General features: G+C 34.9%; 1 protein-coding gene across 1 annotated transcript in view; it reads left to right on the top strand.

The window, feature by feature from the left end:
* Positions 1–26,539, top strand: part of MTPN (myotrophin) — a 57,422-nt gene that overhangs the window by 8,670 nt on the left and 22,213 nt on the right. The window lies entirely within an intron of this gene.

The following is a 26,539-nucleotide window of genomic DNA, read 5'->3' as shown; positions in this document are numbered from 1 at the left end:
TATGAAGTATCTTAGGATAGGAGGATATAATGCACTATGGAAATATTCTGTATCAAAGTATTTGAAACAGTGAAGTTGTGTTTAGGTAATCAGACCACAGCTACATCAAAGGCCACCTTGTAATGAGAAATATGGCTGAAAGTAATTTTTTACAACTGAATCTTTACTATATAAATAGTTCTGATAAGGTTGGAAGCTTGACTTTTTCTTTTTTTTTTAATCTGTAAAACATTACAAGGGTGGAGAGGAGCTATGATTACTGAAAGCAATGAGAGAAGAAACAAAAACAGGAGAAGCTGACCCAGGAAAATGAAGGGGCAAAGAGTCATGTTGCCTTAAAGTTCCAGAGGCCTATACAGTAATTAATATGTATAAACGTAACCCTGAGCTTCAAGAAAAGTTTAAATTTGGCCTATTTGTCTCTTATTTAAAAAGTCAGAGATATGTAAGATATATTTTGGAACGATTTCTATTTGCCTGTATAAAATAATGGAGATTTTGATAAAATAACATTTTGATACTTAGGTCTAAATTCTTGGCTATCTGAGAAATTTAGATACCAAAAGAAAAGGTTGTAGATAATAAACATTTTACCCATAGTATAAAAGAAGCTATAACACTGTCCTTAGGGAATTTGAAATTTCATTGTTTGTTTAACCATACTGTAGAGATTAAACGTCTTCACTTTGGAATTAAACCCTCCAGCCCTGACCATCTTATTAACTGGATCACTTTGAGTGATGAGTTAAACTGCTAAGAACTTGAGTTTCCTCAATTAGGGAAAATGGGGATAATAATAATAATACCTACTTAATATATGTAAACTGGGTATCAGTTTTCTTGGCATATGGTGAGTGCCTATAAATGTTAGCCATTGTTACTAATAATAATAACCATAAATTTGTCCAGAAGCAAAGCTACTTAAAGATCATCTAGTCCACCTCCCTTATTTTGTAGATAAAGGAAAATTAGATGTTATAGGGCTTGACCCAGATCATACTGCTTATTAAGATTAGGACTGTAATTCAATTTTCCTGAACCTGAACAGGGTTTTTTCACTACATGAAGGTGTTTTCTAATAAAGTGCTTTATACTAGCTGTTACCTCTGTTGGAATATTCTTTTTTGCCCCACCCCATCTTCTTGGTAAATTTCTGCTTATTTTTAAAGTTTTTGTTCTGTGTGGCATCCCTTGACTATTTGTGCAGTTAATCCCTCATTTGTGCCAATGTGGTATCTAACATAGAGCTTTCTTAATGTGTTTATACTCCAGTGTAGAAGTTTCTTAAACTTGACAGCTGTGGGCTCCTGGCTTGATGGCCATGTCCTTGGACTTGAATTTGAAAAACAGTGGCTTTGGAGACTCAAATCTTGCTCTTTGGAATATGTTTTGAATGTTCAAAAAAGTTTTATCTTAATGACTGCCTAAAAAAACAAAGGTGCATGTGTTGTAGTGGATCACTTGTTACCTCTCAAACTTGAGAACTCAGAGACTCGCCTCCCCAGAATATTCCTGCAGATCTCGATTTAAGATACAGTGTTGTAGCTGGGCATTTGTCTTCTAGGAGGTGGTTCTTCACGGCATTTGAAGCCCCTTCCTGTGTTAGAGGAGTGCCCTGCTGTTATGAATCTTGGCAAAATGCAAGACCTGGTTCCTACCACAGCAAAGCCAAAAAGGACAAATAAATTGCTTTCTTGTGCCCATGCTTAGCAAATGAGCCCATAACCCAAACATGGCTAATTGGGTGCTTTTATCTGGAGCTGATATAGAGACTTAGGCACAGTAAAGGATGTCGTGGCAGCGATAAAACATCCAGTTTCCAAAGAGAAGTAGTGGTGTGCCCATTGTGGCATTTCTTCTGTGCCCAAGTGGTCCTTGTGACAGCTTTTGATTTTATTCTTGCTTTTAAGTCCCCTTGGTTCCTGCCCATTTACTGAGTGTTCTTCAACTTTCCCAGCAATTTGGAGAGCTACTTTTGATATTTGTTTAATGCATTATATTTCTGTTAATCAGTGTGAATTGGTTTCTGTTGCTTGCAGTTAAGAACTCCGTATTAACTTTTACCTACCTGTCTCCCCTGTTGTGCTGTGAGCTTTTTGAAGATAGAAATTATCTTTGTATTTCCAGTATTTATTACATTGTCTCTTATCTGCCATTTAGCCTATTTAAATCTGGATTGAATTGATATTTCTAGGAACTAACCCTTCCTTTGTTGTTTTCCCATATAACTCCTTGTAACAGATGTTTAGTGTAAATGATTTTCATTCATTTTCTTTCTTCAGAATTGCTCTAATTTTTCAAAGTCTGTTTTAAACTCAGTGTACTGTGTCCAACTTTTTCACACTACTACAATAATTATGAAATAGAGGCATACCTCAGGGATATTGTGGGTTCAGTTGTAGACCACTGCAATAAAGGAAATATTACAATAAAGCAAGTCATGCAAACTTTTTGGTTTCCCAGTGCATATAAAAGTTATGTTTACACTATAGTCTGTTAAGCCTGCAGTAGCGTTATTTCTAAAAAAAAAGTACATACCTTAATTAAATAGTACTTTATTGTTAAAAATTGCTAAGCATCATCTGAGCCTTTAGCAAATCGTAATCTTTTGCTGGTGGAGGGGCTTGTAAAAAACACAGTATCTGTGAAGCAGGATAAAGCAAAGAGCAATAAAACAAGGTGTACCTATACAATAATAGCAACAATAGTTGTATAAATATAACACCAGCTTCCACTTGTTACCTCTCGTGGCCATCATTTTAGAATTTCAGTTAAGAATTTTTAAAACCGTACAGTCTCAGTAAAAGTAAAGATAGTTTTTATGCTTGTTTCCTTGTGAGGAATAAAAATCATCATTGCTTTTTCATTGTTATTAATAAACAAATACTAAAACCTATAAGTAATACCACATTACTTATAACAATATAAAAACATGTGAACCATCAAACCAATAAAATGAAAAGCTTTCTAGCTGCAAGCTAAGTCCTTAGATAACACCTTTATTATTTATTTTAAAGCCCTATATAGAAGAGTAATTAGTCATGCACCACAGAACGATGCTTTTGTCAACAACGAACCGCATATAGATGGTGGTCCCTTAAGATTAGTACCACGTAGCCTAGGTGTGTAGTAGGCTATACCATGTAGGTTTGGGTAAATGCGCCCTGTAATGTTCGCACAACGACGAAATCGCCTAACGATGCATGTCTCAGGCCAAGACAACGCATGACTATACTTTCACTTTGGATTGCAGGAGACCTGGATTTGACTCCCAACCCTAGCACTTGTTAACCTTGACCAAGTTATTTAATTTTATCAAACCTCAGCTTTCTCATATGCAAATAGGAATTATAGTCGTACTCAATTCATGTTTTATCTAATTTTTTTTTTTCTGCTTTATCTCCCCAAACCCCCCCTGTACACAATTGTATGTATCTTAGTTGCAGGTCCTTCTAGTTGTGGGATGTGGGACGCCACCTCAGGATCCGAACCCTGAGCCGCCACAGCGGAGCACGTGAACTTAACCACTCGGCCACGGAGCTGGCCCCTCATCTAATTTTTGAAAAGATAGTGAATGTAAAATTCAACAAAGCCATGCTTAACACATTGTAACTGTATAGTAAATATTTGCGGTGTTGTTTCTGTTTTGATCCTTTCCTAAGAGGAGGCTTAAAGAAGCCAAGGCTCTCTTAGGCCTTGTGAGTCATATGGTCCCTATCACAATTATTCATCTCTGATGTTGTGCAAAAGCAGCCATAGATGATATGTAAACAAATGAGCATGTCTGTATTCTAATAAAACTTTATTTACAGAAACAGGCAGCAGGCTGGATTTGGTCCATGGGTCATAGTTTGCTCACCCTTGTACAACATTAAAGTTACAAAAACTAGGTTTTCTAATAAACTAAATTTCATTTCTTTCTCCTCGCATTTTTGAGGTCTAAAATAATTAAGATGTATGGTCAAATATAAAACTTATTTTGGGGATCAGCAATTTCCAAAACTATGGTTTAGGAATCTTTATGGTTTAAAGATACTAAACTGTAAGAAAAAGCAAGGAATGGAAAGCCATGTTTGGATGGGGGAAGAGAAGGAGAGATGTTGAATAAAATTTTCTAAAAGCAAAAGCATAGAGTCTCTATAGTAAATATGAACTTTAGGCAAGAGGCCTAGAATTATTCCGAAAACTAGGAATCGTTACTTGTAAACGTACAAACAGGAACTAATTTAGATCCTTAAGCTGAAAGGGAATTCTACAAAATCTTTTTGGCTGTCAAAAGTCATCTTTCACCAAAAATATCCCAGAATCATTCTCTCTCCAGCCCTCATGCCAGTCCCATGACCTGGCTTGATTTCCAACTCTAGAAGTGAAAGAGAAGGCTAGAAAGCAACTATACAGATGTGTTAAAAAAAATACAACTATGTAAAAAGGATAGCCTGCTTTAAGAGCCAAGAAAAAGTCATATTTAGTTGCAATATAGAGGAGAATCAATGCTATAGACCTTTAGATTCAAAATGGAAGATAATGGGAACAGAATGCCTTCATTTTGAGTACTTTATGCCAGATATGGTCCTACATAATAAATTAATATACGTTCAGATATGCATATAATTTAACCTTAACATCTACCCAGCAAAGCTTTATCTTCATTTTATAGTTAGGGAAATGGAAATTAAGTAACTTGTCTGAGCTGCTACAGCTAATAAATGGAAGGACAGGATTTGATTTGACTCATTCCGAAAGAGTATTCTTTTCCCATCATTTGCATTGAAATGTGTTTCAGCACTACAAATGAAATACATAGATGGAAAAAACTGAAGACTAAGTATTATAGTAGATAAAGCATTGAGATTGAACCAGCAAAAGATCAGGAAGAACATACAATTTGAACTGATAAACAGGAATAGAAGTTTTCAGAACTGAAAAAAACGACCCAGGATTGGAAATAGTTCCCATGCCCACCATAGTCACAATTAGCAAACGCAAATAAGGAGCAAGACACTCCTAGCTAAAATGATTAACTGTGAAGTCTTTTTTTTTCCTTTTTTAGTCTGTAAGCTTCTGAGCAAAATAATATTAATTTCAAGGGGTAAAATCTTCTTACCTTTAGATTATTTTCATGGTTATACTGGAAAACGGTGAAACAAACCATTCTGTCAAGAATAAAAGATATGAAAAAATATATTCAATTTATCATTCACATATGATGGCAACAGAAAAACAATCTTAAGAAAATATATAACCCCCTTCCCATCAACAGATTTCTACGGATTTCACACCAGAAATCTTAGGGATTAAATTTTTCTTTCTATTCTCTCTTTCTCCTTTCTTGCCTTCTCCTTTCCTTCCTTTCTGCCTCTTCCTCCCTATCATGGGTTTATTTATAGATACAGCCTTGAGGAATGTAAACCATTGGATCATGACACAAGATATTTCCCAGACTACATAAGATTTTAGGAATAAATTCCAACTGTGGTGCCATGAATTAATTTCTTCAAAATGAAGCTACTTTTTGATCCTATTAATCTTTTTTCCAAATTGAGATACTACTACTATGTTTTGAATGGATTTTCTTAATTTTGGTAGTATTTCTTCATATAAATATATGCATTTTGTTAAATTAACATTTTAAATTTTTTACCACCGGTAAAAATTTTAATACTTCACTATTTTCAATTAGAAAATGTCGAAGTGTGAATAATTGCTTTTAAACCTTTCAAAGAAGAAAAGTGTGCTTTTAATAAGAAAATCAGCTATATAAAACTAATTTAAATGATTAAATTAGTCATTTTTTTAAAAAAGTTTAAAAGTTCTATGTAGATATATAGATGGGGGAATTTACCATAAGATTTGAGGCCTTACTTGTCATGGGCTTCCATTTAAAAACTTTTTGTTAGTAAGAAGGGTAGATGCTTAACACCTTTATTGGTTAAAAAAACTTAAAGAATTATCATTACGTTTGCTCTTGAAATTTTTGTAGCTCACATTTTATTTCTTTGACTTCCGTTAGTTCTGTGTGATATTGGTGAGTAAATTAATGAAAATTAACCTATAATTTGAATGTATACCTCAGAACCTTTAGGTTAAGAATCCTAGAGACAGAAACACATAGTTATTGTGTAACTGTGTTAAAAACATAGGACTTTGTTTTATTTTGTAGTTTTCATCCTTAAACAAGGTATATGTGTTTTGTTTGGTTTTTACTGTGAACAGTTTTTTTTTTGTCCAGCTACTTAGCCATCACTACCATTCAAGTGTGTCTTGTAGTAATTTTGTCAGTGAAAATAACTCTCAACTGGGAACATGTCTGAAGTGACTGATCTATTAGATTTTTGAAGGTGATCACTTTGGTTAGGATTGGCCTAATATGGATTTTAACTAGTAATAAGAAACTATTCTTCAGAACAAATTTAAAGTGTTTTATGAGGGTGTGTTATCATATATTATGTTTATTAAACTAGTGCTCATTAAATGATTATTTGTTATGGGTATTATTTTTGTTCATTATTTTGAAATAAGTTCATATTTATAATATTGAAAATTGGATGACTTTTATGTGACAGATCTTTCCTGTTGACTTTGTAGAAAATATGTAGAGTAAGAACAAGTTGATTTTATACTTCTCAGACCTTCTACCTTTCTGTCATGCCATCTTTTTTTTCTGTTTTGTAAAGTTCCAGATAAAGTATTTTAGTATTATCACCTTTTCTGTTTGCTTTGCCCCTCAGCAGTAGATTATGCATTTGAATCCATAACTATGGTGTAATTTATAACTCTGGTACTCTTTTACCCACTGATGTCACCAGTGCAGTAATATATGATTCTTTTTGGCAAAGTTATAGCCTAAGGTATAAGGACTTTTAACCTTGAGAGGCAGGGGAGAGAGGAGGACAGAGGGAGGGTCGTAGAAGGAGGGACCACAGCATTCATGATTCTCAAAAGAATCTGTCATTATAAAAATACTAAACACCACAGTCTTAAGGAATTCTGAATTCGAAATGGGGAAAGATAATACTTAGCTGTAAATGAATTATTGGGGACATTGACTCAACTATACAGAATTTGTTCAGTTTAATAGTTTTGTTGCATTCTGCTATCAGTGAGGTCCAGTATTAATTTACATGCTGTGCTACAAAATGGTCACACATATGCTAATTTAGTCTGCTGTTTGTTAAGGAGCTTTTGAGGGCGCTGGTTTCTTGTGACAGTACAGTATGTACTTATGCCTTAGAACTCAGTTGCAGCAACTTCTCCATCTCTTGGAGATTAAAGGAAGAGAACTACTTGTTTCTTTTCACTTGAAGAAAGACCTAAAAAAAAAGTTCTCTGCAGGAGTCAGATGGTCATTTCATTTAGAAGTATTATAAAGAATGCTCTCCCATCTGAATGTTTATTATTCAAATGAACCTGATGCTTTATAGTAGAGGCTTATAAGACATACTGGATCTTGTAAATATCCCCACCCAACCACACTTTTGAGATGCATATAAAAGATTTTGCTGTTAAGGTTGGGAAATCTGAAACTATTAAAAACATACCACATATTTGTAAATATGTTTTTATTCCATATTAAAACCATTTAGGAGGGTAGGGAACGCAAAGACTGAAATAAGCTGGGAAAAATCTAGCGAAAGGAAGAGTGAGACATCTAGAAAAATAGAAAAACTAAGCGAACAAGACTCTTACTGACCTACTCTGCATTTGGACTGAGGATATTAAAGATAGAACACTTCATATCACAAAGCCCCTTGAAATGATTTTTTTTCCACCAGTGTACCTAAGCTGTTGCCTCTTCTTTGCCTTAAACTTCCAGAAGCTGTACTTGCAGTGAAGTAGAAAATTTGCTCTCTGGGCCATATAAGTGATTAGAACAATAAGAGCCCTAGAATACAGATGAAGCAAACCAAAGACCTGGTACTTGGCCTGTGTTACAAAGTAAACATAACAATAATAATGATAGTCTAATGGCCACCACTTAATGTTAGGTTATTTGCTGAGTGCTTTGTCTATATTTTCTCATTTAATTGTCATGAAAATTTGATTAAAAAAAGACACCATGAAAGATTGTCTTTGAAGATGAGGTAAATGAGATTTGAAGAAATTCAAGTAATTTGCCCATGGTAACCAAGCTGGTGAATGACAGAGCCAGGGTTTGTCTCTAGGTCTGTCAGATTCCAGAAACCACTCCCATTCCATGAACATGAACATGAGTATTTTTTAAAAGAATTAGGGGGTGGAGGAGGAATAGAGTTTCATTTCTGTTTGTATGACTTAGCACAAACCTGTTGTCAAAAGAGAAACTTTTAGAACTACAGTGACCATAGTCCAGCTCATGCCGAGAGACTTCCAGCTTTTATTTGACCTGATGAACTTTGTCTTTTTGTTCACTTCTGTATTTCTACCACTTAGAATAATGCCTAGCGCTTAGTAGGAACTCATAAGTATTTGTTGATTGAATGACTGACCAAATAACTGAGAATGACAAGCTCTTTAAAGTTTCAAGGTCTTATAAAAGATCTAGAGCTGTGTATATCAGAGGAAGAGGAGTTTATATAGAAACAGCTTGCAGTTATCCTCTATCCAGAAGGCAAAATCACGATCAGATTAAGGAATATCAGGTCAAGGTGAAAGTTATTGGCAAAATTTGGAGTCTAAATGGCAGGAAAAGAAGAGTGTACAAAGTCTGAACAGGTAAAAGGGTGTTAGCAGAGACAGAGTTCACCTCCAGTTCACCACCAGTTCACCTCCATCTTGGCAATAGCAAACTGGCGGAAAAGAGGTCTGAATGTGTGCAGGGAGGTAACATCATCATAGGATTTAACTCTTGTCACCCAGTGCATTCAGGGTGTTTGGTGTTCTTAGATGCTTTTAACTACTTCTAAGGTGCGATAAAGGACAAGGAGATCAAATAAAAAATGCCAGGCCACTTTGAGATTATCATGTAAAAAAGTTGTTCATCACTTCGAGCTTCATAATTAAATAATAGTTTAACTTAAATCACTGTAAGACTTCTTTACCTTTGACGTAGAAAGGTAAAGGTATTATTATTTTCATAATTTGTTATTCAAGAGGAAGCAATCAGATCATTACACAATACCACCAGAGCCAGGTATTAGTTTGCCAGTTTTGTTTAAAATGAAAGATGAATTCAGCAACTTCTTTGGCTCCTAGGCTTTGACCCAAAATATTAAGACTTATTTTTTAAAATAAGCTTAGAGCTTTTCTGCAGTTAGTCCTAAAACTGCTGTATGTTGTTAGTTCTTTGTTTCTGTTTTGAATACTTAGAAGGATATATTTTGAACGGTGTCAGGTTTTGGAATAATTATTCTAAAGGAAATATTAATGGAGTATGTATGTGTATATGTGTGTGTTATCTATATAAAATAGATCTTTGAATTCAGATGTTCTGAGGTTAATTTTCTTTGGAAGCAAGGTGGGTTGAATGATGTTTCTATACAGATTTTTTTAATGGATTTTTAAATTTAGAAGAATTGTCTTTACCGTTCAGCTAATATGAAAAGTTATCAGAATTAGTATACTTAAAATTACTAAAATTGTGGTTGCAAGACCTAGGCAAAATTCTAAATGTTTCCAAAGACTAATGTGAAGTAAAAGAATGTGGCAAACTTTAAAAAGCCATGTAATTTCATATTAATTTAACTAACCATCTTACACAAGCTTACTTGGTTTTTCAGTTAGTTTTAATTCTATCCATAAGTAATAATCTTACCTTAATACAATAACTTAATATTTTTACCTTTACTTTCAAAATAGTCTGTAATTCTAGTATTGAGCTCCTCTTTGCTTCATCAGTAATTTAGGACATTATAGTATTGGTTTGGTTGTATGTGTGTGTGTGTGTGTGTATGCGTTATTTTTGTTCTCTGTTCCTTTGGTTTTTGTTCTATTTTGCGTTTGTGCTGAAGGTTTTGGTATTACTTTTTAGTTTTATTGCATTAAGATTGAAGAATGGGTTCAATAAGGTTTTAAACTGTGGAATGTATTGAGGTTTTCTTTGGTCTGTTACAATCAAGTTTTGTTAATGTTCAGTGAAAGTAGAAAGTGTAGTTTCCATAGAGTCCAAAGTTTGATATATATTGTCTCATTAATTATTAATCCTGCCTCCTATATCTTTACCTTCCAAAGACTGAGATGATTGTGATAGTCCCTCACTGCAACGCTGTTTTTGTCAGTTGCTTTCTTGATATTCAGATAAAGATTCATGACTAACTTATACATTTTTTAAATGTAAAATGAACATCTTTTTCCCATTTACTTTTCTTTGCCTTGAATTCTACTTTGTCATATATTAATATTACCCTTCTTAGTTTTTTAGATATGTGTATGATATATTTTTGCCCATTCTTTTGTGTTTTTCACATATTGCTTTGTTTTTAGGTGTGTCTCCCAATGGCATACTTCGTTGGATTTTTGTTTGCTTTTCTTTTTGTTGTTATTGTTTTAAGAAAATCCAAGATTCATTCTTTATCTTTAAATTTGTTAGTTAAACCTATTCACATTTATTAACGTAACTGATCAATTTGTTTTCTGCTTTTTAGACTTTTAATTTACTTTATATAAACTTACTTTCATTTTGCCCTTTTTTAGCTGTAAGAATTTATTTTCTTGGCTGCTTTTTCTTCCGTGATTTGAAAAGTATTCATCTTTTTTAGGTTTACTAGAACTTAAATTTCATCAGAAAAAAATTTGAGTCTAAATTTTGTTAAGCAGTTGTCTTCGGTTTATTTTAGTTTTTCCAGACAAAAATATGTGTTGCTTTAATTGATTATAAAAGTAAAGCATGCTCATTTTTTAAAAATATAATATTGAAATTCAGAAAGTGAGAGTATCCTCATAATACTGTTCTCTAAAGCTGACTATGAATAAATTTGTTGTATATATTCTCTAAAATTTTATGATTATATGTAAGCGTATTCTAAGTTTTGAAGTAAATGGGGTCATGTCTGCTTTATTCACTCAATAGCATGGTCATCTCCCCATGTCAACAGTACACAACCTGGAGGAGTTACCTTCTCTGTGCCTCAGTTTCCTTATATGGGAATAGTAGTACTAACCTCTTAAAGCTTTTGTGATAATTAAGTGAATTAATACCTGGAAAGTACTTGTAACAGTGCCTGGCACATGGTAAGCATTCAAGGAGTATAAGCTATTTTCATTTTCATTTTAAATGATTCTGCATAGTATTTCATAGAGGGTATGCTATCATTTATTTAAAAGCTTCCCATGTACAGCATTTAGTTGTGAAGGGGTCACTTAATGAGACCCTATGTCTGACAGAATCTGGTAGGTTTTTTATATCCTCATTTAGTTTCTATTTTATATAAATGTGTGATTGTATATATTTGTTGAATTGTATATCTTCTCTCTCAAGACTTATTTTGACATCTACATCTAGCTCTTAACCATATTTGCTTAAGTAAAGGCTCACTTGGCTTTCCGTTTTATCATTCTTTTATGTCAAAACTCCCCATTCTTGTCTTCTAATTTTCAATTCGTCTCTTTTGTTTCACTAGAGCAACAGTTTTCAAAGTATCGTATATCTCTGTGGGCCCCAGAGACCTTTCAAGAGGTCCATGAGGTTAAAACTATTTCATAATAATGTTAAGACTCTATTTGCTCTTTTCACGGTGATGACACTTTTACTGATGGTGCAGAAGCGAGAGTGAGTAAAACTGCTGCATGCATCAAGGCAGTGGTCCCAAGCTGTACATCTCCTGGTCGTTGTGAACTTTACCTCCATACACATGTAGTTAAATAATAGGCCGGTTTCACTTCAGAATGCCCTCCATGAAGCACTTAAAAACATCTTGATTATGGAGTACATTTCTTTAATATTCTACGTGAAGAAAGGAAAGTATTCATAAAGCACTGCTCTAGTTCTTGGAATTGCTACCTGAACTAGCTGCCTGTTTCTATGGAACATTGTTTTTACTTGAAAGAAACAACTGACAGATTATAAATTCAGTTATTCAGACTTGGATATTTGGCGGATATTTTCTTGAAAGTGAATTTAGTGAGCCTGTCAGTTCAAGGAAAACAGCTGATAAGTTTTATTGGCAATTGTAAAATTTTATCTTTGGAGAGAATTCAGATTTGGGGACATTTATGTCTGCCATTTTGAACTTGACAGCTTCCCAGTACTTAAAGACTTTTCTCATGAGATTGGAAGTGATATCTGTGAATGTGATTGATATTATATAAAGAAATTTGTCAACATTTGGAAGATCTACATGACTCAGTAAACCAATGTTTTCTAAATGACCAATGCATGACATTACAAAATTATGCATGGATAAAAGATCCGTTGAAACTGTAAGCAGACTGATGGATTTTAATGTGACGGACTAAGTTCCTTGATACAGCCTCAGGTTCCACAGTATAAACCACTTAACACGCTACCACTTGTTGAGTTTTAGTGTTGTGTCAAAGAAGAATATCCATAATTGACTCAAAAGTCTGTAAAAAATTTTTTACTTGTTCAACTATGTATCTGTGGAGACCACATGTTCTTCATATACAGTCATGCACCGCATGAGGACGTTTCAGTCAGCGATGGACCACATGTACAACAGTGGTCCCATAACATTAGTACCCTATAGCCTGGGTGTCTAGTAAGCTATGCCACCTGGGTTTGTGGAAGTGCACTCTATGATGTTCACATAATGACGCAATCACCTAACAACGCATTTCTCAGAGCGTGTCTGTCTTGAAGTGATGCATGACTGTATTTCGGCCAAAACTATATGACAGAACAAATTGGATATAGAAGCAGATATGAGAAATCAGCTGTCTTCTATTAAAACAAACATCTAAGGGATTTGCAAAAACTGTAATACAATGCCACCCTTCTCACTTTTGGAGGGTGGAAATATAGTTATTTTTTATTTTTAAAAATCTCATTTATCTTAACATGTAATGTATTTCTTTTTGTTACTTCTGAATGAATAAATATTTGAAAGGTTTTCTACCTTAATTTCTAACTTGGTAAATACCCATAGATATAACCCATATAAACAAAGAATTCTTTGGGCTCCTGAAATTAAAATGTTGAAGAATTGCTGCACTAGAAGTCTTAAGGTGCTCCTCACCTCCAACTCCCACCTTTAAGGGAGGATTGATGGTATGTTTTCTGATTTGCTGATACCCAAGACTACCTTTACACATGAATATTGATTTGTTTGCTGTGGAATGCATGAGTCATAATTTATTCTCTCTAAACTGTGGATCAGAGATTCTTAATCTTCTGCCTACCTCCAACGTGTTTAAAGGACGCCTCAGACAGCTCCAATTAGTATGAGTGTCAGTAACTGTCCTCAGAGGCTTATACCTGATCCCCATACCCTCTCCAGATATCATTACTATAGATAGTTTCTCTCTCTCGTCCTGGGGAATTCAGTGTTATAGAGAGGTCAAAAATAAGAGACTAGGCTAGTTTAATTTTCTTTAGTGTTGATATGTTTTTTACTTTTTTGGTTTTATCCCTTAAAACAAATTGTAAAGCTATGTTAATGGGGGAATCTGTTGAATTTTGTCTGTAATACAATGAGCTTTTATGATCTGCTGTCTCAGGTCTTTCCCTTTTTTTAAGAAGTTTTTTTTTTTCCTGAGGAAAATTCACCCTGAGCTAACATCTGCTGCCAAGCTTCTGCTTTTTGTATGTGAGCTGCCACCACAGTGTGGCCACTGACAGACGAGTGGACTCAGGTTAGGTCCATGCTGGGGAAGCTAACCTGGGCCACCAAAGCAGAGCACACCAACCACTAGGCCACCAGGGCTGGCCCTCAGGTCTTTCTTGAGCTCAAAAAAAACCATTTACTTTTATACCTATTTCAGTTTGCTTTGTTCTGGCTATGTATTATTTATAAGTTTGAACTTTACACTCATTATACGAATCATCTTTTTTTTTTTTTTAATCATTTTCATTTCTTTATCACTTTAGTGTCCTGGGAGAATTTCTTAAGCTTGGTCTCAATTCTTTATTTGATTGAGTTTTTTAAATTTGAGGAGTGTTACCTAACTCTGCTGACTTTGGTGCAGAATTTAGTTTTGCAATTGCAGTTTTAATTTCCTTGCTCTATTTCACTTTCTCAGCCAGCTTCCTTTTCCTATCAGCCTACATCGCAGTTTGTTCACTTTGCATGTTAGCCTGTTTTCTTCTTAACATCTGTTTTTCATAGAAACATGTCTTTTGGATACTGTTGTGATTACATGCTTTTTGAAATTAAAGTTTCTTGAGTTTTTAGCATGATATTTCTTTCTTTTGCTATATGATTAGTTTTCAGACACCCCACATTGTTTCTCTTCTGTTATTTATCCTTTAAAGGAGGAAAGCTATCCAGATTCAGGATGTGTAAACAGATAGGCTGTGAGGATTGCTTATGACCACACTTAACACCTGCTTATGTACTAGAAGAATTCTAGTTTCTTGGTGCTTTGTTGGCCTGATGTGAGATCTTTCATATTCTCTATTGCCTAGTTCTAATACACTATATAAAAAGTTCTAGCTTCAAGCAGGAATGTGCCTTAGGTTTCTCTATGACTCTCCGCATAAGGTGGTTGATCCTTTGTGGGTAAAGAAATGGTGGATCACTTTTTTCCTGTGATGGAAGCAGATTCTGCAGCTAAGAAGAACAGTGAGGGAGAAGAAACTTTTTATCTTATAACTGTTTCCCAAAGGGAATAAATGACTGAGTAAGAGACGGGTTTATTTTTCTCTCTTGTAAAAGAAATCAAGAAGTAGGCAATCTACGGCTGGTGTGGTGGCTCCATGGTATAAGGTACTCAAGGTCCTCCTCTCTTTATGCTCCTCCAGTCCTTTGTGAATCACTCCCATCCTCACGGTCACTTAATTGTCCAAAAGAGTTGCTGGGGTTTCAGCTACCACCCTTATATTCAAACAGGAATAAGGGGAGAAGTATACCTTCCAGTCGATCCTAAAGTCTCCATTCAACTTGGGCTCTCACCTGTTGGCACCCCTAGGTACTGAGTTGCTGGGAAATGTGTGGTAGCTGGGCACATTGCCAGCCTTAATAAAGTCAGAATTTTTTGCCAAAGAAGAAGGATAGAATGGTGATGGAGTATGTATATCTTTACTGCAGTAGCAGTACCATATGGTAATGTATAAATAGATACAAGGGCATCCTTCGGTAACACCAAGCTTAATGAATATACAAGTAGTTGGCCAATACACTTGGTTTTCTGAGCTTTTTTGAGTTGTCTTTCTCTATTTGTTTTCACACGCGTTGGGACAGGCATAGCAGGGAATGTTTCCCTGAGCATATATTACTTATACTGGAGGTCAGTTTGCTTTCCTTTTCAGTTTGTGGACACAATTCAGATGAGGTCAGAACTTCCAAACATTTAGTATTAGCTTTAGGGTTTAATGTGTTCCTCTTGGTTTTAATTTTTTTAATATCTTCATTACATTGTTAAAAATATGAAATTTCTATAATAATATTTAATTTCTGAACTAATATTAATTGATGCCACACTCACCCAATTTTCATGAGAATAATATTGGCAGTATTGGTTTCAGTGAATTTCACCATTTTATGTTCTCCAAATTCAGCATAATCCAATTCTGTACTTCACATTCTAGCATCTTGATCCAGTCACGTATTAGTTTTTGTTGCAAAGACAGGCATATGCAATGACTGTTAGTGTTTTTACAAAGCACGTAATCAAGCCTTAAATGCCCTTTCCCCGCTCACCAAGGCAAAGTGGTAAGATTTTTTTTTTCTATTTTGTGACAATTTCAGAGATGTTAAAACACAGGAAACTGTGTGCTTTGAAATTGATGAAATATGATATTATGCTCTATAAAATAAGAACTTTAATGTTACAGGGTACTTGGTATTAATCTACGTGTCCAGAGTTAGGAGAATACTTAAGTAAACTGGTATATCTACTTGACAGAATATTGTGTAGCTTTCAAGAATGATAGCAAGATATCTCATATGTTATGTAAATAGTGTGATTATAACTTTAAGTAACTACTTTCGTAGAAAAAATTAAACAGACGTACAGCAAAGTAGTAATAATCATTGTGTTTTGGATGGCAGGACTCACTAGGAGAAACATCTCTTATTTTCCAAATCTAATTTAATGAATATCTTATATTTTAAGTGTGTGTGTCTGTGTGGTAGCGATGGGGTTGTGTGTAACATTTATGAAGGGATCACTTAGAAATAAGTCCTGCTATATTAATTTCCTTTTTTGGCAGTTCCTAGACTGTTAGATAAAGGAAATCTCAAACATTTCATTGAAATTTGGATGTTTCAATGATATGCTTGGGGAAATGATGGGAAAGGCTGGTTGGAGGAGAGTGTAATGAACTGGATTCAAGACTGTTTGAATGGTAGTACCCAAACTTACTACCTATGTCTTTATGTATTGAACTGAAGGAAGTTTCCTGAACACTGATGGGGCTCATTCCTAAGTCTTTTCTTATTTACTATTTTAGTAAATGTCTTGGATAACCATAGTGAAGATAGGTCAGGTATAACTGGAGGGTGGGAAGGATGAGGAGTTACAAATTCCTTTTAATAAGAATCTAGAAGGAACTTGGCAGCCTGGAAAAATAAAATGACCATTATAAGATGAAATTTAATAGCAATTAATATAATGGCCCTACTTGTATACTCAGAAAATCAGTAACTGAAGTTCAGGATAACAGCAAATCATATGGAAAAGATTTTATTTTAGTTATAGTATGATGTGACTGCTAAACACAATTAATAATATAATGTGAAAATAGGGACTGCTTGTTCCATGTGTCCTCAAGGGATAGAACCAGAATCAGTAAACTGTGAATTTTCCAGCATTTAAAGCAGGAATGGACCGATCAGTACGGTCTTGAGTTGCATTTTATTAGAGAGTTTCAATTGTAGGTTGGGCACAAGCAAGGATTCAAACACAGAATGAGTGGTTGAATTAGATGACATTTACAGTTCTTTCCAACACTGAAGATTCTTTGACTTTCAAACACTCTGATAATGTTTTTAAATGCCTCTTTGTGAAGTGGTAGTTGTTTTGGTAAGCAGCAGGTTACGTAGTGTGACAAAGATGTGACAAAGTATAAATGACTGCACTAATTCATTAAGTTGGACTGTTATGCACAAGTCACCGATATATATAAATAAGGCATTGCCCTTTAATGGAGTTTTCATTGAAGTACGTAAATACTAAATATGTAATTAAATAAAGGTAAATGTAGTAAGAGACCTATAAACAAGAACTGTGAGGATTAAAAGGAGGGAATTACCTATCAGGAGTATCAGGGGGAAAAGTATCAGGTAAAAGTTTTATAGAGAAAATAGATCTTGAGGGGTAAGTGGAATTTCACTAGATCAAGACATGAATGGAAGTGGGATAATGATGGCAAAGAAAGGCAACAACATGAGGTTTCCCAGAAGTGGGAAGGCGCTGGTGTGTTGGGAGCAGTGTATGTATGAGAGTGAAAGCCCGGGATGGTTAAGTTGGTGTTGAATTGAAGATGACTTGAGTGTCAAGATGAGGATTTTCTGTTCAAGAGCAGTTGAAATGTTTTAAGTGAGCAGTTGAAATGTTTTAGGTGAGGAAGTGGCATGATCAGTGTTACTCTTTAGGAATATTGATTTACTTAATTTACATTTGTTGAATTGTTGAAGGTGGAGAAATTGGGTAGAAAGATTCAAGTGAGACCTGTTGATGCCCCTAATAATATTAATAATAGCAGTTGCCATTGGTTGAGTGCTTCCTATATGCCAGGCACCTTACATTATTTCAGTAAAGCCTCACAAAAATGCTGTGTGGTAGATACTTTCCAAATAGCACCTCCTGGATTTCCACTTGGCCTATGGGAATTCCATACACCATAATGTATTTTCATTTCTCTAAGCAAATTCTCTCACGTACACATGTATGCATATGCCCACACTCTCCAAAGCAGTAGACACCTTATTGAATACTATAATTTCTTAATTTAGCATTCTATAATATGATTTCATAATCAGCAATCACAACAAAGTATTATTGAGGTTTAAAAGTACCGTATTTGGCATAGTGGTGAAATAAAACAAGTGTAAGATGTAGTCTCTGACCCTTAAAGACTTAAAATGTAATTAACACAGAATATAAATACATGAAAAGCTAAATTGCAATAAAAGATAAATTCCCAGCAATTAAGTTGTTGAGCATTCACTTCATTGAGGCTCCTCTGTATCTTATAGGACTCAGCTAAATGGCTTTTGTTTATTTGCATGTTTGCTTCCCAGAAAGGCAGCAGATTCTTTGAGTCAGGGCCAGCCCTTCTTATTTTATTGCAAGCAAGTAGCACAGTGCCTGACTCATGGTAGGTTCAGTAAATGTTTGTTGAATTTAATCTAATTGTAAGTAGTGTGTCTAATACGTGTTTCTTTATCTTTTTAAATCCATGTTAGTAAAACAACTCAAAGTAATAATAGATTTAAAAGAAAAAAATATTTTGACTTAGAAATGTATAATTATTTTACTTTGTTCATGTTCTTATACTAAATCTTCTTGCTTGATCCATCTTATGTGGAAAGCTGTGTCCTGTAGTCGCCATTTTCAGCATCTAAGCTTTTGAGCTACTTTATTTTCATAGCTAGAAAGTACAGGAAACCCTATTTTCTCAGTCTAGAATGTAAAAGGGGCGGGGGGAGCAATTGTAAATTGACATGATCACCAGATACCTTTAACCCATAAAAGTAAAAAGCACGAAATCTAACTAAAAACAGACTTTGGAGGACATCTACTCCAACCACTGATTTTCCAGTGAGGAAACTGGCCTACCAAGCTTGCTACTTCCCCATTGTGAGCAGTAGCAGAGGTAACTAGAGATGAAGGCTTCTGTCTGGTGTTCTTTGCACTATTTAATACCACTTCTCTTCATAAAAGTAGAACTTTAAGTAGGCCGTGAAAGATAGGAGAGGTTTAGATAGCTAGGTAATGCATTCTAATAGAGGAAGGGGCTCCTAACTTCTCAGCGGTCCTGGCCTTCTTTGAGAATCTGATGAAAAGTGACGTGGACTCTTTACCTAGAAAATTGTGTACACACGCAAAAGAATTTGTAGACTCTTTAAAAATCTGTTCATGAATTGCCTAGTGGTCTGTAGATCTCAAGAGGAAAGGTACAGAATCAGTTATTGTACTATATCAACAACATCAGAAACAGTTGAGACTGAATTGGGTTTTAGAATCTTGTGCTCTTTAATAGTCACCTGTCTTCTAAGGAGTTACTCAAAACCCTGGAGTAACATGGGCCAAATTCCTGAAGCATCCGTGAACGGGGAGGAGGGAGGAACAAAAGCTGTGGATTTGGGGTTGTGGCTGTTATAGTAAAACAAACAACACATATATGTTCGTATGTACATATGATGTATGCATATTCGTGCAGATATATGTATGAATTTTTAGTTTGGCTGTTTAGGATTCTGCTTTCAGACTCAGGGAAGCATGTGTTCTCTCCTTTCCTATTTGAAGCACTTCAGTGGAGAAGTTTGAGAAGGACTCAGTAGAGAATTAGTGTCGCAGACTATTTTATGTTTTTGTGAGTGAGTAATACAATTAATACATATTTTGTCAAGTTAGTTTATCAGTGAAGAATAAAGTTCTTGCGGGCAGAGACCCACAGTTCCACTTTTTTGTATCCTTGGTGTCCCTAGCACAAGGCTAGGACCGTCATTTCTCATTAATACTAGCTGATTTGTTGATGTTAAAGGTAGAAGTAGACTGTTATACCAGTAACTTTCTAGTCAAATAAGAGACTTTATCAGTATAGCTGAGGCTCTTGGTTGTTTAGAAAAAAGGTACTTGAGAAATGAAACATGGCTAGCTTTCTCAATATCCAATAATGTCATTTAATTTTCAAAAGGTTGAAAAACCTGTCCAGTGTCTAGCCCTAAAATGTCATGCTTTGGCATTGGAATAAATAATATTATAATAATTAGGTAATTAGGTTCTCCTCCCAACATAGAATTCACCAACTTATTGATGTAAACTAGCCATGCGTTATTACTCGTTTTATTTTTTTTCCCTAAGAATAATTCTTATTAGGACCAGGGAAGACCTGAAGATGCTAATCTTGAGTTGTTAGAATATAGAGTAATCTTAAGACTCTTCTTGGATTCCATTTGATGTAGAATTTCACACAGACTTTCTCCTTCCCACCATAATCTAAAACCCCCTTCTTATTTGAGAAGCACCGGGAGTCAACCTATCCTAAAGCATTTCATGGTCATTATAGTGGTTCTGGATAGAGTGTATTTAATTTAAACTACTCACCAGAAAATATTATGTAATAGTGTTATTTCATATCTGTAATATGACATATGTTACATATCTGGAATATACAATATTTAGAGAAAATAAGAATCGTTCAAAACAACTTTCAAGAAAAATGGTAAAAATAACAATTTTAATATATTAAAAATATGTTATGTGTTTAAAACCAACAGGCTTCATGTTGCAGTGAAACAAAGGAGAGTGAAATGAACCTGGATAAATTATTCTTGTTAAAAGGGAAAGGTGAAGCTAGACTAGCCAGGATATGATGACAAGTTAGGTTTTCAACCTGCTTTACTTTGACTGTATATGGTAAATAGAAGCTGTGTGCAGAGTTATTTGTGACCTACCTGATTATTTACACACATACCATGGCAAAAATGTTCTTGCTGCCCAACTGTGACACATGATACTACTGCACGATGATATCTTTAAAAACATATAAACTTTATCTCTAAGGAAGTATTATCCCCCAGAAGTTCTGTAATCAATGTATTTCTATATCGATATTATTACAGGACTGTATAAGGATAACCATATTTATCGACTTTGAATTATATATGATGACAATCTGATAGCCAAGATTCCAAAAATTTATTTTAAACTTCTGGTGGAAGTGAATGAGTCTGGAAAGGAAATAGCGAAGCAGTAATCAGAGAGGTAGGAGGAAAACTACAATAATCTGGTGTCACTAAAGCCGAGAGAGAATGTTTAAAACACAAACAACTGATCACCTTTGTCACTATTGGGAAGTCAGTTGAGGTGAGGACTAAGAGATAACCGGATAACCTTTGCATTTTGCAACATGGAGGTCATTAACCTCAAGCAAAAATGGTTATGATAACAGTGTTGAGGGTGGAAGCCAGATTAGAATGGAAGGTGAGAAATTGAATATAAATGTAGACAATGCTTTTGGAAAGTTTAGCAATGAAAGGGAAGAGAGAGAATAGTAACTAAACAATAGAGTTGAGTCTAAGGAGAAGTTTTTGTGTTGCTGTTTGCTTTTTTTAGTGGAAGAGTTGTTAATGGTGTATGCTGATGAGAAGGAGCGAGTAGAGCTGTAGAGGTGAAAACACAGGCAAGAAAAGGGATAAACAAAGGAGTAACTTCTAAGAAAACAAGAAAGGATGATATGCAAAACATAGGTGAGGGATTGGCTTTAGATGGGAGAAGAGGATTTGTCAGTTGCTGGAAGGTATGGTGGTAAGTTCCTGAGGGAGTTCATGTCTGAAGTAAAGAAGCATATGAGGTTAACTGCTGAGAGCGAAAGGGAAGGAGGAGATAGAGAAGTCTAAGGTGTATAAAAAGGGAAGAGATTTAAAATAGTCTCTGGAAAGTGGAAGAGCAAGAGAGAAAGGAAAACATGGTAAGCTTACCGTGTAATGCTAAGGGAGCTATTGAGATTGTGCGCCTCTCTCCTCTATCCACAGGATTGGGGAGATAAAATTAGCATTAGATTTTTTTTCTCTGTAATGGTGATATTTCATGAAATTAGAATCAAGATTACAGAATAAGTGGCTGGCTTCCTCTCCAGTGATGTCCCTGAAGCCTGGAGTATGGGGAGAAAGGAACTAGATACAGCACTGTCTCACTTCCCTATTTCACTACCACTACGGAAGTTACCACCTATCCAGACTGCTAAAAACCTGGTGAAATTGTCATTCAATTCAATCAAACCCCCTTCATTGGTAAACACACCATTGATCTCAAGTTATTGCTGTTCTTAGTAGATAACTAATGCATTATCAGTGTGTGTTTGAAATGGAAGATGTCATTATGACTTGCTTCCAAGTCTGTTGTTTGAGCAACTTCACTGTTTGTTCAATCAAAAAGCTTCTATTATATCAATGTTTAGTATGTGTCAGAAACTATACTAGGCATTGGAGATGCAAAAGTAAGTAAGAGTGTGATAAGTGTTATGACACAGAGAAATAAAAGGGGCTTTGGGCACGTGTGTGAGGCTCACATTACTCGAAGTTGAGGGGGTTAGAGGTGACTTTGCAGGGGAAGTTTTATTAAAGCTTGTTTCTGAAGGATTAGTAGGAGTTAACTAAACAGAGGACATGAGGGAGGAATGCTGTGAGAATTGAAACAGGAAAGGTAGTCACTGGGGACATCACTCCAAATCTTCTAAACTGTGTGAAGTTGTTCAGACTTTATTCTCCAGGAGCAATGGATAATCATCAGAGTACTTTTAAACAGGGAATGATGTGATATTTTGTGTTTAGAAGATGCTGTAGCTGCAGAGTAAAGAATGGAGTAGGCGAAATGAGGCTAGAAGTTGGGATACCACTTAGATTTTTTCAGAAATCCAGACAATGGTTTTGATCTCTGAAGCCCACCCAGCTAGTAGGGGTCACGTTGATCCTCTCTTATCCCACTTTAAAACATCTTATTCCATGTAGTTAGTTGAGTTACAGGATATAGAAGTCAAGAGCTTTCCCTTCAGCACTAACAGTGAAGGAACTTGACCTCAAATAGCTTTTGCTCTCTAAGTCTCTCATGAAGGTACTGTTAGTCACCCCTGCCCTCATCCTACCTCAAATACTGATTTGTTAGCATCTCATAAGGATAGAACCACAAAGATATGATGTCAGGAAAATCTATGTTATTGAGGTATAATTGAACTACAACAAACTGCAGATGTTTAAGGTGTACAATTTGATAAGTTTTGACATCTATATACCTTTGAGACCACAATCAAGACACTGAACAACATATCCATTACCCCCAAGTGCCTATTTGTAATCCCTGCTTCCTGTTGTCACTCCCACTGCCCTCCTTCTAGGCAACCATTGATCTGCTTTCTAGCACTATAAATTAATTTGCATATTTTATAATTTTACGCCAATAACGTGCTTTCTTGATTACTGCAGTTTTTAGTAATTCTTGAAATCAGGTAGTGTTAGCCCTCTAACTTGTTATTCTTTTTCACAGTTGTTTTGGCTATTCTAGATTGTTCGCGTTTCCATATGAAATTTAGGGTCCGTTTGTCAATTTCCCAAAAAGCCTGCTGGGGTTTTGACTGGTATTACATTGAGTCTATATGTCAATTTGGAGAGAATTGACACCTTTACAATATTAAGTGTTCCAGCCCACAAAGGTGGTGTATCTTTCCATTTATTTAGGACCTCTCTAATTTCTCTCAACATTTTTAGTAGTTTTTAGTGTATAGGTATTTTGTATTTTTGTTAGATTTATCACAAAGTATTTCATATCCTTGGATGCTATTGTAAATATTTTTAATTTTGATTTTCAGTTATTCATTGCTAGTGTATAAAAATGCAATTGATTGTATATATTGACCTTTTGTCTTGCAACATTGCTAAAATTACGTATTATACAGTTCTAGTAGTTTTTTGGTAGGATTTCCTACATAGATGATCATGTCATCTGCAAATAAAGACAGTTTTACTTCTTCCTTTTAAAATTGGTTTGTTTTTTTCCTGCCTAATTGCACTGGTTAGAACCTCCACTACAATGTTGAATAGAAGTGGTAAGAACAGAGACATCTTGTCTTGTTTCTGACTTTTAGAGGAAAAACATTCACGGTGTCACCAATTAAGTGTGACATTAGTTGTTTTTTCGTAGAAGCCCCGTATTAGGCCAAGGAAGTTTCCTTCTTTTCCTAATTTGCTGAGTTTTTATCGGAATGGATGTTGGATTTTGTCAGATGCTCTTTCATCTAATGAGATGATCATATGGTTTTTCTTTTTTAGTTTGTTAAAATGTGAATTGTGTTGACTGACTTTTTAAATATTTAACGAACTTTGTATTCCTGGGATAAACCACACTTAGTCATGGTATATTATCCTTTTTATATATTGTTGCATTCAGTTTGCTAAAATATCATTTAGAATTTGTGTTCAGAGGGATATTAGCCTGTGTGTTGTTTTTGTAAGATCTTTGTCTCACTTTAGAATCAGAGTAATGCTGACCTCATAGATTGAGTTGAGATGCTTCCCATTTTCTGAAGGAGTGTGTAGAATGGAATTATTCTTTTCTCTTAAATGTTTGGTAAAATTTATCAGTGCAGCCATCTGGGGCCTACGAGTTTCTTTGTGGCAAGGTACTCTGTAAAGTTTCATATTAGCACTTTGTGTTTTCACTTTTTTTCTGATCACCCTGGCTAGAGATTTATCAGTTGTATTGATCTTGAAGAATCAGCTTTTGATTTCTCTGTTTTCCTTATTTCATTGGTTCCTGCTCTGATTTTTATTCTTTCCTCCTGTTACTTTGGATTTAATTTGCTTTTTAAAAATAGACTTTATTTTTTAGAGCATTTTTAGGTTCACAGCAAAATTGAGCAGAAGGTACAGAAATTTCTATATACCTTTTTTTTCCCTAGTTTAAGGTGGAATGTACAAAGATCATTGAGACCTTTCTGCTTTTCCAGCACAGGCATTTAGTAGTATAAATTTCTCTACAGTACTGCTTTTGCTAAGGCCCTGAAGAAGAGGATTCCTTCTTTCTTGTCAGTCACACAAAGCCTTTCCAGTATTGTCATTTTTTGTCTGCTAAAATAAGAATTGTGAAGGCAATGTCTGCAGGGATAAAGGAGAAAGTTTAAATTTACAACAGCTCCATTTCCTATGCATTTTGCATGCTCATACGAAGTAGGGAAGGAAGATGTCACATATTTTGATTCAGGAAAATATCTTTTTGATAATCTTATAGATTACTTACTACAGGTAATTCTTTGCTTTGCTTCACTGAACAGACTTATCCAGTTAATCCTCTCTAGTTAATATTAAAAATGAAAGGAAAACTAGTTTTATCTGTGAATTGTTTAAGCAATCTCTCTCTTCCCCTCAAAGACTCACATTTATGCAGTTGTGAATAAAGACTAAGGTGGTACACCAAATCACCCTTACTATGTAAATTTGTCATTAAATTGTATCTTTATTTCAGCTGTTGTGCAAAAACCTGCCTTAAGCCTATTTTGGATAGCTGTTTAGAACCAGTATAAGCCAGCATAAGAAATCCACAGAAATAATAGTTAACCTTTATTAAATATTTTATCCTGTGTCGGGTACTATGTTACATATAGTAACATATACTAAGAAAACAGTCTAAAATTATACTAAATTTCCTGTAACTTAGAAATATATAGTTGAGATTTTTTTAAATAAGCAGAACAAACTGACTTTTTTAAACTGTAGGTTAGGAAGTTTCCTTTTCAAGTTCTAAAGTGAGGTATAACTATTTATATTCCCATTTTACAGATAAGGAAGCTAAGATTTAGAAAGTAAGTAGTCTAAGGTCCCATAACTAAGTGATAGAGTTGGAGCTCTAACCCAGTCTCCAGTGATGTTGAGCATGTTATACACCTTCCTTCTATATCCATATAGATTACATTTGAAAGAACAGCTCGGAATGGCCAAATGAAGGGCTCTGAACATCTTGATTCAGGATAGTTGACCAAGCCAAGATAAGTGAATAATATAATAGTTGAGAAAATAAATTGTTTCAGATGTTTTGCTGCTCTGTAAAATTTGAACTTTCCTTAAAGAAGGGGTGAATACTGAATTGGAAGCAACGTGGTGGTATAGAAACAGAATTGGTTTAGATCTCTATTCTTTTACTAAGCCACATTAAAAAGTTAGTTAACCTCTTTCAGCTTCAGACGTTTCATACATTAAATGGCGATTTTCTCCTTTTAGGACGGTTTAAAGATTAGAGATACTGTGTGTAGCACAGTCCCAAACCTGTAGTCGCTGGTCAGTAGAGAGGGTAGTTGTATTTGTTATTGTTAGAATCTCTGTTAATCCTCAATGAATGAGAACTATTTTTTGAGGTCTTAAGTTTATTTTCTGACCATACCTACCCCCTTATCCATCAACAAGGTAATCATGTTCTTCTGATAAGTATTTGTATAGTACTGAGTTCCTTTCCTTTATAGCAGTTATATTTTGAAATTATATGTTTAATCATGTTATTATTTGATTATCTGCCTCCCCACACTAGATGGTGAGCTGCATGCAATCAGAAGCCATGTCTGAGTGCCTTCTGTGCATAGTGCCTGCCATACAATAGTGCTTTGGCAAAAGTTTAATGAGTGAATGTATGAAATAAATTCTTCATAGCTGGTACTGATTACTATGTGGTGATGTCTACCTCCATCAAAGTAGTGATGCTTTCTTTAAAGAATGAAAATATATGTCATATGATCTCCGTAAAATCTCAGTATTTGAGCTCACCAGTCTTTTGTGGCCACTTCTTGATATTGTGCTGA

This window comes from Equus caballus, chromosome 4, assembly GCF_041296265.1.
Source record: "Equus caballus isolate H_3958 breed thoroughbred chromosome 4, TB-T2T, whole genome shotgun sequence".
In the NCBI taxonomy this organism is placed as follows: domain Eukaryota; kingdom Metazoa; phylum Chordata; class Mammalia; order Perissodactyla; family Equidae; genus Equus; species Equus caballus.
This window is presented reverse-complemented; position numbering and strand designations above follow the sequence as displayed.